Below are 17,435 nucleotides of genomic sequence, written 5' to 3'. Positions count from 1 at the left end.
TTCCAATTTTCTTGACGAGATCTCTAGTTTTTCTCATTCTATTATTTTCCTCTATTTCTTTGCATTGTGCAATTAAGAAGGCCTTCTTATCTCTACTTGCTATTCTCAGGAACTCTCCACTCTGTTGGATATATCTTTCCCTTTCCCCTTTACCTTTTGCTTCTCTTCTTTTCTCAGCTATTTGTAAAGCCTCTTCAGATGACCACTTTCTTGAATTTTTTTTTCCCTTTGGGAATATTTTGGTCACCACCTCCTGAAAAAACCTTTTGAAAGTTTGTCTGTAATTCTCCAGATACCAGTCAACCAGGTCTAATCCCTTGAATCTCTTTGTCACTTCCACTGTATAATCAGAAAGGATTTGATTAGGTCATACATGAATAGACCAGTAGTTTTCGTTATGCTCTTCAATTTAAGCCCAGATTTTGCAGTAAGGAGTTCATGATCTGAACCACAGTCAGCTCCAGGTCTTGTTTTTGCTGACTGTAGAGTTGCTCCATCTTTGGCTTCAAGTAATGTAATTGATCTAACATCAGAATTGATCATCTGGTGATGTCCATGTGTAGAGTTGTCTGTTGTATTCTTGGGAGAGGGTGTTTGCTATGACAAAAGTGTTCACTTGGCCAAACTCTATTAGCCTTTGTCCTCCTTCATTCTGTACTCCAAGGCCAAATTTGCCTGTTACTTCAGGTATTTCTTGACTTCCTACTTTTGCATTCCAGTCCCCTATAATGAAAAGGACATATTTTTGGGGTGTTAGTTCTAGAAGGTCCCATAGGTCTTCATAGAACTGTTCAACTTCAACTTCTTCAGCATTACTAATCAGGGCATAGACTTGGTTTACCATGATATTGAATGGTTCACCTTGGAAACAAAGTGACTTCATTCTGTCATTTTTGAGGTTGCATCCAAGTACTGCATTTCAAACTCTTTTGTTGACTATGAGGGCTACTCCATTTCTTTTAAGGGATTCTTACCCACAGTAGTAGATATAATGGTCATCTGAATTAAATTTGCCCATTCCTGTCCATTTTAGCTCATTGGTCCCTAAAATGTTGATGCTCAACTTTGCCATCTTCTGCTTGACCATGTCCAATTTACCTTGCTTCATGGACCTAACATTCCAGGTTCCAATGCAATATTGTTATTTAGAGCATCAGACTTTATTCTTGCCAACAGACACATCCATGACTGAGTTTCATTTCTGTCTTGGCCCAGCCTCTTCATTCTTTCTAGAGTTATTTCTCGGTTCTTCCCCAGTAACATATTGGACATCTGCTGACCCGGGGGGGGCTCATCTTCCAGTGTATTCTTTTTTTGCCTTTTCATACTGTGGGATTTCTTGAGGCAAGAATACTAAAGTGGTTTGCCACTCCCTTCTCAGTGGACCATATTTTGTCAGAACTCTCCACCATAACCTTTCCATCTTGGGTGGCCCTGCATGACATGGCTCATGGCATTTTTGAGTTACACAGGCTCTGATTCATGTGATCATTTTGGTTAGCTTTCTGTGATTGTAATTTTCCTGGAGTCTGTGGGGTTGTAGTTCTTGCTTCTTCTGTCTGCTCTCTGATGAATGAGGATAAGAGGATTGTTCTATTTTTCTGAAGGGAGAAACTGGCTTTGGGGGAAAACTGAGTCTTGCTCTGGTGGGCAGTGCCATGCTCAGTAAATCTTTAACCTAATTTTCTGTTAATGCTTGGGCTGTGCTCCCTCCCTGTTAGTTGTTTGGCCTGAGGCATAATAAAACATCTTGACAATATAATACTCTTCTATTTGGTTTATTTTTGCTTTTGTTTGAACAAATAACCACAGTCGGTATGCTCAGCTTTGAGCAATAAGAACAATTTCATTAACTTTGAAGTTTCAGAAAACATTTCACATGTATTTTTATTGATTGTTAATTACATCTAGTAAGACAGAAGACAGAAATTAATTTTGCCAAGAAATCACAGCCATTTTCTTGGTAAGTACTAGTAACTATTATGGCATAAAGCTATATTTTTATATATTAACTAAATTTTATAGTAAAAACATTTTATGTACAACAGTAAGGAAACTGCTGCCCAGATACTTACAACATAAAAATTGATTATATTTTAAAAGTTCATTGAGTTGTCTGATACATAAATTGGAAAATACTTTCTCTGTAGAAAATAGTAAAAATGATATTATTTCCCAGGCTAGCCCAACAAACCTATTTAAACCATACAGTATTTGAATCATACATTTATAAATATGGCTTGAATTCTGGGATCCAGAAGAAACTTTGGATTCATTTATTGAGATGGTCAGGTTGTCCTAAGCCATGTAAAGTGAAATTCCCATTCATCTTCTTTACTCTCTGTTTATTTCTTCCTAAAGGCCAGGTACACTGCCCTTTCAATCTACTTGATAAACCAACCCATTTCTATGCAAACTTAAATGCTTTTGGTTGTTAATTAAGTAAGCTTAGTATCTCAGCAAAATCAGAATTTAGTAAAATGTGATCCTCAAGGCAAGAGTTGTTGGTCATCAAGTACTTAACTCCCTCTGGTTTGATGGGAAACCATGAGGAGTTCAAGCAATAACACTGATAAGTGGATGAAAGAATGAAAGCAAAGAGAATATGAGAACAGAGAGACATGCAGTCAGGACTCAAGGACAGAACAGAAGTCTAAACAGAGAAAGAATCCTGCCTCAAGAATCAAGGAGTTGAGTTGGCTTTTGAGCCCCTTACTGTAAATGTGACTGAGTAAGAAGCAGTTAGCTATAAAGACCCAGTTAGAGAAACCAGTGTCTAGAAAGATTTCAGTTGTGCAAAATAATTAAGTGAAAATAAGATGGCCATGTGCTTGAATTCCTCCTATCACAGTTTATTTCTCAAGGTTCCCAGTACAGAACTTAAAGGAATTAAGACATGAAGAAAATGCTACTCTCAAGTTCCTGTATCATGTGCAAAGCTTCCCAGAGAAATATCACTTGAGACCTCAGAGCAATACCCATCCTGGGGCTATATTAGGTTCTTCAGTTCCCTCAAAGCAACAACCTAAAAATAACCATATAGTTTGTTCTTAAAAAGAAGTCTCTAGGTAGCTGCAACCTTTCAGCTAGCAGTAGGAGTAGCAGTGTAACAGAACGAGATCCTAAAATGTAGTATAGGAGCTAGGCTTTGAGAAACTAAATTGGATCATTGTACCTAAAATCCCTAGCTTGCCCATTAGAAGTTGAACTCTAGAAACATTAATGCACAATTAAGTTTTCACTATTTAAAAGGAGCTTTATCATGCACCTTCACCTGCCCTTCTCTTTCCTCTCAACACATATGAATGTTTCCTTCTTGCATGTAGAAAATATTTTCAGTGATTTTCTGACTCTTCAGCAATGCAGTGCTATGCCCCTACTCCTCTAGTTCCTTCTTGGTAAATTATGTTAATTTTTCAATAGGAGATGGAGTACATTATCATCAAGCACCATTTATTCAGCCTCCTTACTTAGGAAGAAAGTTATGGGGCCATGTAAAATAATTTCTAGTAAAATATTTACACTTACACATACATATATTTTTAAAATCTGTGAAGAATTAACTGAAGCATGAATCACCTTATATTGAGAAGCTAAAACTGTATCAAAATACACATAACAATGGCTAATCTAAATACTATCTCCTATCAAATATATCACCATCCTCCAAATCTAGAACATATGCTGGTGTAAGCTGTGTTCCATCACAGCTTAAGGGTGAAACCTTATTTCAAAATATTGATCACTGTTAATTTTCAGAAAACCCATCATAGGACCGAGAGGGTAACAGGCAGGAAGGCCAGTGGTCTCCAAACGGAGGAAATAGGCTGCAAGCACCAGACATTTTTATCTCTCTTAAGCGGCAGGAGGAAACAAACCAGCGACATTTTTTCTTCTCTATGCAAATTTAAAAGGAGGTTTCTCTTAAAATGCTATGTTGCCATGACACCTGGTTTCACCTGAAGCTAACTACTCTCAAACCTTGAGTTAACCAATACATTTCTTTTTCTTATGGAAATGTTGTCTTAAGCTATGTTAATGTACCCCAGACTCTATCTTCAAGTTGGTTCCGCCAAATGGCCCAACCTACTTACTCAGGTATTGTTCCCCTAATCTATGTAAATGAAACTATTTGTTGGTAATCTGCCCTTCTACAAGATTCAAGTCAATTGTTTTATGGCCAGGGATGAATTATCTGGTGCGGTTCTAAGTTTTATGACATTCCTTTCTTTTCATTAACAGATTGTGAGTGACTATATAACAATAATGTATCCTGCCTGAGGACAATCTTTGGATTAAACCTTCTGGCCAACTCTGTTATCTTAAAATGTAAATTATGGGAGTAGGTCTGGTGAGGTCTTTACAACCTCCAGACATTCTTTGGATTCGTTGGAGAGTATATAACTCCATTGCTAACACTAGAAAAGGGGGTACTCTTTTGCCCCCTTCTGATGCCTATGTCAGAAGCTTTCTCTATCTCCTTTATACTTTAATAAAACTTTATTACACAAAAGCTCTGAGTGATCCAGCCTTATCTCTGGCCCCGGATTGAATTCGTCTCCTCTGGAGACCAAGAATCCTGTGTCTTATTGTTCAGCAACAACCTTTCAGGACCATAGGAGTAACTGATGGGCAAGTGACCGAGGAATACCAATTAGAGAACAAAGCCTTGAGTGTTCAAAGTGCTTCTCTAGAAACTGTTGCATTCCCCGAGATATTTAGAAAGGGCACTATTAAGAGTGAGTGTGAGTGACAGTCGCTCAGTCGTGTCTGACTCTGTGCAACTCCATGGACTGTAGCCCACCAGTCTCCTTTGTCCATGGAATTCTCCAGGCAAGAATACTGGAGTGGGTTGCCATTTCCTTCTCTAGGGGATCTTCCAAACCCAGGGAATTGAACACGCGTTTCTGGCATTGCAGACGGATTCTTTACCATCTGAGCCACCAGGAAAACCTACTATTAAGAGATATTTCTAAGTATAAAGACAGGTCAATTTAAAAAGTATCAGCAAATACTTGCTTGACCTTATCCTACAATCTATAGACAATACATTAGACTATGTAATGAATCCATACACCTTTTCCAAAGGAATACCCAAGACAGAAGTAGCAATCAAGTTATAAATGACAATCATCAATCAGATGAAATATTTTAGATGAAGTTTACCTCTCTCGAAGAGATGGGGACTGGGCAAGTGGTCAAGATGGAAATACAATGTGCTATTAAATTTGCATGAAAAATAATGTTCAGTTCCATGTTGCTGAACATAGTTCTGTTTCTGCCAAATAAATCCTCTATTTCAAATTACTGTCCGAATGCTTTATTAAAACTCTGCCTCTGGCCTTTGTTTTGGAATCTGTAACTTTTGTTTCTCTCCTAGGCTTCCCTAGTAGCTCAGATCATAAAGCATCTGCCCGCAATGCGGGAGACCTGGGTTCAATCCCTGGATCAGGATGGTCCCCTGGAGGAGGAAATGACAACCCACTGCAGTATTCTTGCCTGGAGAATTCAGTGGACAGAAGAGCCTGGTGGGCTACAGTCCACGGGGTCGTAAAGAGTCGGACACGACTGAGCGCCTAACACACTCTTTGTTGCCACCTCCTGATCGCTGTCCTCTGAAGCTCCTACTTCTTTTCCGCTGTCCCGACACCTCGGTTGCCCTTGGAAGTTGCAATATCCTCCCCTGGTCCTTCTCGCTCTGACTGCTCTGTAGCCACAGAAAACTGCCAGCGCCGTGAAGCATGCCATGTATTTCTGTTACTGGTACAGTAGGGATGTCAAAGCAAACACCCAGCTTTCCTTTGAGAACGACCATTCCCTTCACTTTGGAATCAATCTCCTCACCCAGTAGCTCTTTAAGTTCTTTCTAAGCATAACTAACGTTTGGCATTTCAATCGAGCACCGCAGATCATGGTTACAAAGCCTGTATTTGAGTTGCTCAAGGAGCGCTGGTCTACCGACATGGCGCCAGAGAAGTGGGCCAGGGCCGCTGCCGGGGCTTCCAGGGCCCCCTGCTCCCCAATCAGCTTCTCGGCTGACTGCTCGAAGTACCAATCGCAGTGGGAGGCACAGAGTCCAAGAACCTGATGGCATCTTTGCTAGAAGCTTTATTATCTCTGTTGGAGAACGAACACCTATTTGCTTAAATTAATTCCCACTTTTTGCTCCACTTGGACTAACTGGTAGTCTTTGTGCTGGGAAAAGCAGATGCAAATCCCGGTCATTCCAACTCTACCTGTTTGCCCAGAACGATGAATGTAGGGACTCCACATCCTTTGGCGGAGAACTTTGAACAACCAGATGGACCTCAGGGATGTCTAACCCACCTGAAACAACATTGGTTGGAACCCAGACTCCAAAATCACCATTTCTAAAACCTTTCCGGGTGATTTCCCTTTGCTTCTGTGGAATGTCTCTGTGTAATGACTGGGCATTGTGCATTATGGCCACATTCTGTGACAACTCCTGGGCTTTTCTTCATTTCACAAAATATGATAGTGCGCCCTTGAAAACCACTGTCTCCAATAACTGCCGCCCTCCTCCTCAGTGGTACTTGACAGCCAGATGCACTACAGTTATTGCCGTTTTCTGCATCTTTTTACCAATCAGGTCCATTTGTTCAAATGTAGATTTCATGTATTTCTTAGCAACATTACACACCCAGTGGGGGCAAGTTGCAGGAAAAAGTAATGTTTTGGAATTGTCTTTTGAATCATTCTTGCATGCAATGGATAAAATCTCTTCCCCTTGATCAGTAAAGCCCTTGTCTAACATCCGGTCATCTCATCCAGGACAACATGCTTAAGTTTGGTGAGATCTAGCTTGCCATTCTGCAGGTGGTCTTTTTTTAAAGTTTATTTCTTTTTATTGAAGGATAATTGCTTTACAGGATTTTGTTGCTTTCTTTCAAACCTCAACATGAGTCAGCCATAGGTACACATATATCCCCTCCCTATTGAGCCTCCCTCCCATCCCTCTCCCCATCCCACCCCTCTAGGCTGATGCAGAGCCCCTGTTTGAGTTTCCTGAACCATGGGGCAATTTCCCGCTGGCTCTCTATTTTACATATTTTACACATGGTAATGTAAGTTTCCATGTTACTCATACATCTCCCCCTCTCCTCTTCTCTCCCCACGTCCATAAGTCTACTCTCTATGTCTGTTTGTCTGTTTCTCCATTGAGTGAGTGAAGTCGCTCAGTCATGTCCGACTCTTTGCGATCCCGTGGACTGTAGACTACCAGGCTCCTCTGTCCATGGGATTCTCCAGGCAAGAATACTGGAGTAGGTTGCCATTTCCTTCTCCAGGGGAGTTTCCTGACCCAGGGATCGAACCCGGGTCTCCTGCATTGGAGGCAGATGCTTTAACCTCTGAGCCACCAGGGAAGCCCATTGGTACCCTGCAAATAAATTCATCAATACTATCTTTCTAGATTCTGTATATATGCATTAGTATATGATACTTATCTTTCTCTTTCTGACTTACTTCATTCTGTATAATAGCTCTAGATTCATCCACCTCATTAGAACTGACTCAAATGTGTTCCTTTTTAATGCTAAGTAATATTTCGTTGTGTGTATGTACAACTTCTGTATCCATTCATCTGTCAGTGGACATCTAGGTTGCTTCTATGTTCTAGCTGTTGTAAATAGTGCTGAATAATACCAAAAACTGTAAAACTCTTAGAGTTTTTACATAATCAACTGATGACATAAATCAAAGCAAGATCCTCTATGACCCACCTCCTAGAGTAATGGAAATAAGAACGAAAGTAAACAAGTTGGACCTAATTAAGCTTAAATGCTTTTGCATAGCAAAGGAAACTATAAACAAGGTGAAAAGACAGCCCTCAGAATGGGAGAAAATAATAGCAAATGAAACAACTGACAAAGGATTAATTTCCAAAATATATCAGTAGCTCATACAACTCAATACTAGAAAAACAAACAACCCAATCAAAAAGTGGGAAAAAGACCTAAACAGATGTTTCTTCAAAGAAGACATGCAGATGGCTAACAAACACTTGAAAAGATGCTCAACATCACTCATTATTAGAGAAATGCAAATCAAAACTACAACGAGATATCACCTCACACTGGCCAGAATGACCATCATCAAAAAATCTATAAACAATAAATGCTGGAGAGAGTGTGGATGAAAGAGAACCCTCTTTCACTGTTGGTGGGAATATAAATTGATATCACCACTATGGAAAACAGAATGGAGATTCCTTAAAAGAAAAAAAGCTAGGAATAAAACCACCATATGACCCAGCAAATCCCACTCCTAGGTCTACAGCCTGAGGAAACCAAAACTGAAAAAGACACATGCAGATGATCTTTGATACGACCTGCTGTCCCAACCAGGATATCAATCCCATTCCTCATGTGTTCAATTTGCCCTCAGTAGGATGTTCCACCATAAAAACAAGCCACTGCCAGCTTTTTTGTGATGTCACTGAAGTCTCTGCTGACCTGACTTGCCAGCTCCTTGTGGTTGAAGAACCAGTACCTGAGGGGCACGCCTCTCTTCCGGTCTTGCAGTTCTCCCCGAAGTTTCTTAACAGAAGGGATGTCAAGGGAAAATGTCTTTCCAGTTCCTGTCCGTGTCTGTGAAATCAAATCCTTTCCACTATAGACGTGGTGACAAGTCTTTGCTTGTATAGGAATGGGAAGGTCATCCCACGGGCTTTGAGAAGTTTTAACAGTTTCTTGAGATATGGGGAAATTAGATGAAGCTCGTTCTTTTTTCCCCACAGTCATTTCCTGCTCTAACTCACTGTTTTCTTCACTGGCAGCTTCCTTGGATTTGGAGTCAGGTCCAGAATCAGGGAACTCATTCTTGAAGTTGGGGCTTTTCTCTCCAATTTCTACATTTATTTCTTTTTCTTTCTTCATCATTTTGGGCTTAGGTGCACCAACTTTTCCTCAGAAGGCTCTTTGTTTTTTATAACTTTTCTGGTTTTAGGAGAAGCCATTGTCTTTTCACAGGGCTCCTTTGACTTTTTTGAACTTTTTCTAGGAGAAATAATATCATCTTGAGATGGCTCCTCTATCTTTTTGGCCTTTTTGGATTTAGGAGAATTCATGTCAACCTCAGGAGGCCTTGCTTTCTTTTTAACCTTTTTAAACTTTGGGGGAAATCATTTCTTCCTTTTCTTCTGCTGCCTCTTCAGTCTTACTAGATTTTGGCTTCTCTTTTTTACCTTTCCTCTTATTTAGCTTTCGCAGCATCTCCACTTTTGCCACAGCTGTGTCTGACTCCAAATCCACATCCTGAGAAGTTTCCCTGGCATCACTCAGCATAAGTGTAGGCCAAGCAGTCTTATCTATTGCATGGTGAGGAAGGGATGTGGCCGTTTTTATTAAAAGAGGAGAAAGCCAAGCCCATGACAATCCTGGACTTGATCCTACAACAGAAAATGGATGTGAATGAGACAGAGACAAAATTTGAATGAGAGTGAATTCTCGCACTATTGCAAAAGTTCTAGGACCCACATCAGACTTCCCAACCTGATCATCTGATCCCACAAAGGGACTGGGAGTGCCCAGGGAATCTGACTTTGAAGGACAGTGGGATTTGATTACAGAACTTGCACAGGACTAGGGGAAACAGAGACTCTTGGAGGGCACAAACAAAACTATGTGTGCACCAGGACCCTGGGGATAGGAGCAGTGACCCCGCAAGAGACAGAGTCAGACCTGCCTGTGAGTGTTTGAGGGTCTCCTGCAGAGGTGGGGTCAGCAGTAGCCTGCTGCAGGGACAGGGGCACTGGCAGAAACAGTCTTGGGAGGTCAGATTTGGCACAAGTCCTTTTGGAGGTCACTTTTAGCCAACTACATCTATAATAGCTTCAAAGAGACTAAAATTTAGCAAAGGAGGTGAAAGATCTGTACATTAAAAACTATAAAATCTTGATGAAAAAATTTAAGAAGACAAAAATAAATGGAAAGTTATTTCTTGCTCATAGACTGAGTAATTAATATTGCAAAAATTTCCATGTTACTCAAAGCAATCTACAGATTCAATGAATTTCCTATAAAATTCCAAAGGCACTTTTCACTTAAATAGAAAAAATAATCCTAAAATTTATATGGAATCACAAAAAGCTCTGAATATGTAAAGGGATCTTGAGCAAGAACAAAGCTGGAAGCACCATACTTGCAGATTTTGAATTATGTTACAAACTAATTTAAAAAAAAAAAGTATATTTCATAAAAAAAGGCACATAAGCTAATGGGACAAAATAGAAGACCTAGATAGAAGCCCAATAACTATGGTCAACTAATCTTCTACTAGGGTCTCAAAAATACAATACAATGAGAGGAAAGGATAATCTCTTCAATAGATTGTTGGGAAAATTTGATATCCACATGCAGAAGAATGAAATTGGATACATAAACCAACCAAAATCAGATTAAAGCCTAAATCTAACATCTGACACCACAAAATTCCTGGGAGGGGGCGGGTGGGGAATATGAGGAAAGGGCTCCATGACACTGTTCTTGGCAATGACTTTTTGGATGTGACACACAAAGGCACATGCAACAAAAGTAAAAATTAACAAATGGGATTAAAGAAAAAAAACTAAAAATCTTTTGCATCATAAAGGCAACAATCAGCAAAATGATAAGACAATGTACAGAATGGGAGAATATATCTGCAAACCACATGTCTAACAACTGATTTTATCCAAAATATATAAGGGACTCCAATATCAAAATAGCAAATAAACAAATAATCCAATTTAAAAAAATGGAAAGAAGTCCTGAATAGATATTTCTCAAAAGAAGAGGTTAACAGGTACATTAAAATGTGCTTAATATCATTAATCATCAGGAAAATGCAAATCAAATCCACAGGACCTATTGCTTTAAAACTATGAGAATGATTATTATCAAACAAAAGATACCAAGTGTTTGGCAACCACGTGTTGAAAAATAAGGAGCCCTGGTACACTGTTGGTGGGAATGTAACTGGTGCAGGCTTTATGAAAAACATATGGAGATTTCCCAAAATACTGAAAAACAGAACTACCATGTGATTCAGCAAGCCCACTTCTGGGCATTTATCCAAAGAAGTTGAAATCAGGATACCTGTACTGTCATATTCATTACAGGACTATCCACAATCACCAACATATGGAAACAATCTAATATTCATCAGTGAATAAATGGATAAAGAAAATGTTACACATACGTACACACAAAGACATACACACAATGGAATATTACTCAGCCTTAAAAAATAGGAAATTCTGTGATTTGTGACAAGTTGGATGGAGCTGGAGGACATATGCTAAGTGAAATAAGACAGAGAAAAATAAAAATTGTATCATGTCAGCTATATATGGAACCTAAAAAAGTCAAACTTCTGGAAGAAGAGAGTAGAATGGTGATTACCGGGGGCTGATAAGAGGAGGAAATGAAGAGACAGTGGTTAAATGGCACAGAGTTTCAGTTATGCCAGATAAATAAATTCCAAAGATCTATTCTGCAGCATACTACTTATAGCTATTGACACTTTATTGCAGATTTAAAATTTGCTAAGCCTGTAGATATTAAGTTCAGACCCTAAAAATTCCTCAGAAAACTACTAGAACTGATTTAAAAAAATGGAAGCAAATAGCAGGATAGAAGGCTAGCATACAGAAATCACTTGCATCTATTTACACTAACAAGGAAATATCAGAAAAGGAGAGTAAAAAAGAAATCCATTTAAAAATCACATTTAAAAAATCTAATTACTTAAATGGGGAAAGAACTTGATACATGTATATGTATCACTGAATCACTTTGCTGAACACCTAAAACTAACACAACATTTTATTAATACAAAAACTATAGTCCAATATAAAATAACATAAATCCATGGCTGATTCATGTCAATGTATGGCAAAAACCACTATAATATTGTAAAGTAATTAGCCTCCAACTAATAAAAATAAATGGAAAAAAAACTTTTTTAAAAAATTTAAGTAAATAATGATAAAGCTGACCAAGGAGGAGAAAGACTTCTATGCTGAGAACTATAAAACACTGGTACAGAAAACTGAAGATGATTCAGAGAAATTAAAAGATATCCCATACTCTTGGATTATAAAATTAATATTGTTATAGTAGCAATACTACCCAAAGCAATATACAGATTTCATGTGATCTATCATAATACCCAAGACATTTTTCACAAAACTAGTAAAGATAATCTTAAAATGTATATGGAACCATAAAAGCCTAGAATTGCCAAAATAACCCTGAAAAAAATAGAAAAAACTGATATATAACCACCCCAGACTTCAGACAATACTGTAAAGCTACAGTAATCAAAACATCATGGCTTTAGCATAAAGACAGACATCTGGATCAATGAGACGTCTCAATCAATGGAACAGAAAACAGAGCCCAGAAATAAACCCACATGCCTACAGTCAATTAATCTTTGACAAAGGAGGCAAGAATATATTAAAACAGTAGAAGAAAAACAGTCTCTTCAGTAAGTGGTGTTGAAAATCAATGAAGTTAGAGCACAGGCTCATGCCATACAGAAAAGAAACTCAAAATGGCTTAAAATTGAAAAAAAAAAAAAAAAAAAAAAAGACATGACACCATAAGGGAGCATAAGAAAAACATTTATTGACATAAATCATGCCAATGTTTTCTTAGGTCATTCTCCCAAGGCAATAGAAATAAAAGCAAAAATTGACAAGTGGGACTTATTTAAACTTAAAAGCTTTTTCACAGCAAAGAAAACCATAAACAAAATGAAATGATAGCTTATGGACTAGAAAAAAGTATCTATAAGCAATACAATTGACAAAGGACTTAATTTCCAAAATATGCTAACAGCTCATGCAACTCTAATATCAGAAAAACTCAATCCAATCAAAACATGGGCAGACCAGATAAACATATTTTCCAAAGAAGACATAGAGATGTCATATGAAAAGATGCTCAACATTGCTAGTTATTAGAAAAATGCTAATCAAAACCACAATGTGGTACTGTCTCACACTAGTTAGGATGGCCATCTTTAAAAATTCCACAAGTAGCAAATACTGGAGAGGGTGTGGAGAAAAGGGAACCGTCCAACATGGTAGGGATGTAAATTGGTGCAGCCACTGTGGAAAATTGTATGAAGGTTCCTTATAAAACTTTTAATAGAGTTGCCATGTGATCTAGCAATCTCACTCTTGGACATATATCTGGAGGAAGCTATAATTCAAAAAGATACATGCACCCTAATGATCATAGTGGCACTACTTACAATAGCAAAGGTATGGAAGCAACCTCAGTGTCTACTGGCAGACGGATGTATAAAGATGTGGTACCTGTACACAATGGAATACTACTCAGACATAAAAAATAATAAGATAATGCCATGGGTGAACCAAGAGATTATCATGCTAAGTGAAGTCAGTCAGACAAAGACATCTACTATATGACATCATTTATATGTGGAATCTAAAACACAGCACAAATAAACTTATTTGCAAAACAGAAACGGAGTCACAGACATGAAAATTGAACATGGTTACCGAAAGGGAAATGGGATGGGGAAAGAATAAGATATAAGATTAGCAAATGCAAACTACTATATATAAAATAAACAACAAAGTCTACTGTATAGCTCAAAGAACTATGATCCGTATTCTGCTAACCATAGTGAAAAACAATATGTATAAATATGGATATCTGATTCACTGTGCTATACACCAGAAACTAATGTACGCAACATTGTTAATCAATTATACTGCAATTAACAAAAATACTTCATTAGAGCCAAACAATTGTGGCATTTTATCCTATATTTGTAACTTAAATGCTTTTAAAATGTGTATTGAAAATCTCTCAGTTCAGTTCAGTCCCTCATTTCTATCTGACTCTTTGTGACCCCACGGACTGCAGCACGCCAGGCCTCCCTGTCCATCACCATCTCCCAGAGCTTACTCAAACTCATGTCCATTGAGTCGGTGATGCCATCCAACCGTCTCATCCTCTGTCGCCCCCTTCTCCTCCCGCCTTCAATCTTTCCCAGCATCAGGGTCTTTACTAAGAGTTAAGGAATACATTTATTTTTTGTACTCAATTCCTTCACCTCTTTATTTCAGTATGATTAATGTCCCATGAAAGTCACCCATATGAGCCACATAGTTCAGTAATTTTGAATGTTTGCAAATTGTACCACAGCCATCACTACCTCATAATTTTAGAACATTTTCATTACCTTAAAATGATGGGTGGTTGCTCCTCATTCTCATCCACATGTCAATTCCAAGCCCCACTTATCTACTTTCTCTTAAGGATGGTCTATTCTGGATATTTTATATAAGCAAAATCATAAAATATGTGATGTTTTATGAATAGCTTATCATAACGCTTCACTTAGCATAATGTTTTTAAGGACATTCCATGTTGTAGCATGTTTTGAAATTTCATTTCTTCTCATGATAAAATAATACTCCATTGTATGGACATTCATTTTATTTATCCAATCATTAGTTGGTGGAAATTTGGATTACCTCTTGGTGTTATTAATAATTTTGCTATGAACATTGTTCAGGTTTTTGTATAAAGATATATCACTTTTTTCTCTTGGCTGTATATACCTAAGGATGAAATTTCTGGTCCTATGGTAATTCTGCTTACATTTTGAGGAACTTCAACTATATTTGCCAAAGAAACATAATTTTTTGTTTCCACCACCAAGGTCAGAGCTTTCCACAGCCCAACCTAAATGTATTACTTTTTATTATCGTGGCCATTCTAATAGGTTATGTAGTCATAGCTTACAGTGGTTTTGATTTGCGTTTTGCTATTAACTAATGATGCTGGATATATTTTTACACTTTTATTGTCCATTTTCATCACCTTTGAAGAAACATTTGTTCTTCACCCATTTTTAATTGGGCTATTTATCTTTTATTATTGTATTGCATATATTCTTTATATAAGCTGGATACAAGCTCACTGTTACATATTATTAGTAGTTAAACATCATTCTTCTCTAAAGAGACGTTAAAGCCCTAACCCTCAGCACCTCAGAATAGGATCTTATTGGTCAATAGCATTGTTGAATACATAACTAAATAATTGATATGATATCATATTGGAATAGAGTGGGCCTTTAAACCAAAATGATTGATACCTGTATAAGATGATGGCCATTTCAGATGCTGAAACAAATACCTAAAAATGTATAAGTGACTATGAAACTGTGTAATGAGTAGAGGCTGGAAGAGTTTTGAGATGCATAATATAAAAGTCTAGACTGTCTTGAAGACTGCTTGTATAAATGTTGATAATAGAGGTAATTCTTGTAAAAGCTTAGAAAGAAAAAGAATTTTAGAGAAAACGTCTATCTTCTTAGCAAATACGTATGTTAAGACATACTTGTCTGTGTTTCTGTGTGCATGTGTGCCTACATGTGTATTATTAATTGTCCAACATCTCCCTAATACTATGGTATAAACTATAATATATGTATCAAATTATCTTTCCAAAGTCAAAAATAAAAAGTTAAATTCTCAAATACACCTGCACCGAAAAATTTCAGATAAGACATGTACTTAGTGAGGTTGAATGTGTTTAGACCTTACAGCCTAGAATTTACATGTACACACACTCATAGTCACACACTTACAAACACACATATACATACACAGTTGTGCGTAGGTCCTAGAAAAACTCTTCATATGTGATGAGGAATCATAAAAGAATACTCATGATAACATTTTTAAGTGACAAAATACTTAAACAAATGGATATTTGAGATAACAGCATCTTATAAAGCAATAAATATGTTTGAATAAGAGCTATATGTGACTATGTAAGTGTTCTCCAAACTTAAGTTTGAGAAATAAAGCAAATTATAGATGAGAACACAATGTATGACACTCAATATAAGGTGTAAGTACAGGAAAAGCTGGCCTATGTATCATTTATAAATGTAATCATATGTAGTAAAAGTATAAAGAAATTCAAGTTCAGTAGAGTGAGGAAGAGGAAAGCAAAGGTTAAGAGTTAAAGAGAAGTATAGAGAGGGGCTTTAATTTTCTGACTGGTTCCAAAGTGTTTATCAAATTAATATCTGTGTTGGATGCAGCTAGTTTCCACAAAAATCTAATCTTTTCCTTCACAGAGTAAAATTTCGCCAGGATTATATGGAGACTACAACTGCCAAATTCCAAGCAGTAAGCTGTAGCTGTGAGACTAAAGTCAATAGTCAATAAAATGATTTCCAGGTCAAACCATTAACAGAGAAGGTATGCTTCATCCATGATCCACATCTCCTTTCTTTTACAGTGGGCTCCAACCAGCACATGCCATTGGTCCAGCTTCAAACATGGTGGAGACAAAAACAGGAAAGAATTTTAGGACCTGCTAAATGTCTCTAAGCAGAACTATCTGCCAATTTGTGGTTGCTCCTTTGTAATAGTAATAGTAACAGAAGAGGGATACCCAATCTTCTATCATTTATATCAGTTGTTTGTGTGTCTATACAACATTTCCTTATGTTTACCCACAATGTCTATATATTTTATATGTCTAAACTATTCTATAATATAAAATGACAAAAGTGTGGCACATATGGTATTCTATTATTTCTAATTTTCTTGTAATTTACCATATTTAAAAATGGCCTTAAGAATCAAAATTTATCAAAGGAACACATGAGAAAATATTATGTTTGTACTATGTACATAATTTTTATATATAATTACATAAGTGATTGAAATTTTTTTTGATTAGTTGCTAAGGTAAAAAAGCAATTAACTGTTAGAAAGATGAGTTCTTATTTCTAACTCATAAGCTGTTTCTCTCCTTCATTAATCTCTCAGCAAATTGATAGACAGATATAATTCAGTGAGTTAAACTGAACATGACTGCTCTTTGTTAAAGATAAATGCTAATAAAGCTTTGAAATATGTCTCCAACAAGTAAATATACCTCCATTGGACAATGCAATTTATTCCACTTTTTACAAACAGTAAAAAAAGAAAAAAAAATACTTACTAGCATAGTTCTTCTGTTGTAGATGTCTTTTCTAACATAATTTTTATTCCTTTCTTCCAAAAACTTCCAATTTTCCATTGTTTGGAACCCTTGTGATAGACAAGGGGACCAATCCATGCTGTAATTATGGGAGTACTTCCTAAGCTGAGTTTAAACACAGTCATTTTTCTTTTCTTCAGATGTGGGTAAATACTCTAATGAAAAAAAAAAATGATGTTTACCTGCAAATATTGAGAACGGATATTGCAAAGTGATCCCGTTTTTCTGTTCTTTCAGAACAGCTGTAAGGGATGCACCATGCTTATTGCATCCATCAGTATTCTGATAGGAAAACAGAAGCTTTCTTAGGCATTTCAAGCAGTAAAGATTCCAATGCAGGTTATTAGAGGCTTACACAGCTTTGAAGGACTGGAAAGTAAACAT

At 37.2% G+C, this 17,435-nt stretch overlaps 1 non-coding gene and 1 pseudogene across 1 annotated transcript; both read right to left on the bottom strand.

Moving 5' to 3' along the window:
- Positions 1-5,304: 5,304 nt before the first annotated feature.
- LOC122451386 lies at positions 5,305-9,260 on the bottom strand (annotated as a pseudogene).
- Positions 7,313-7,385, bottom strand: TRNAW-CCA. Its single transcript has one exon. It is a non-coding gene; the product is annotated as a tRNA-Trp (tRNA).
- Positions 9,261-17,435: the final 8,175 nt, after the last annotated feature.

Source organism: Cervus canadensis, chromosome 12, assembly GCF_019320065.1.
Source record: "Cervus canadensis isolate Bull #8, Minnesota chromosome 12, ASM1932006v1, whole genome shotgun sequence".
Taxonomy (NCBI): Eukaryota; Metazoa; Chordata; class Mammalia; order Artiodactyla; family Cervidae; genus Cervus; species Cervus canadensis.
The sequence above is the reverse complement of the archived record's forward strand: the minus strand, read 5'-3'. Positions and strand labels throughout refer to the sequence as shown.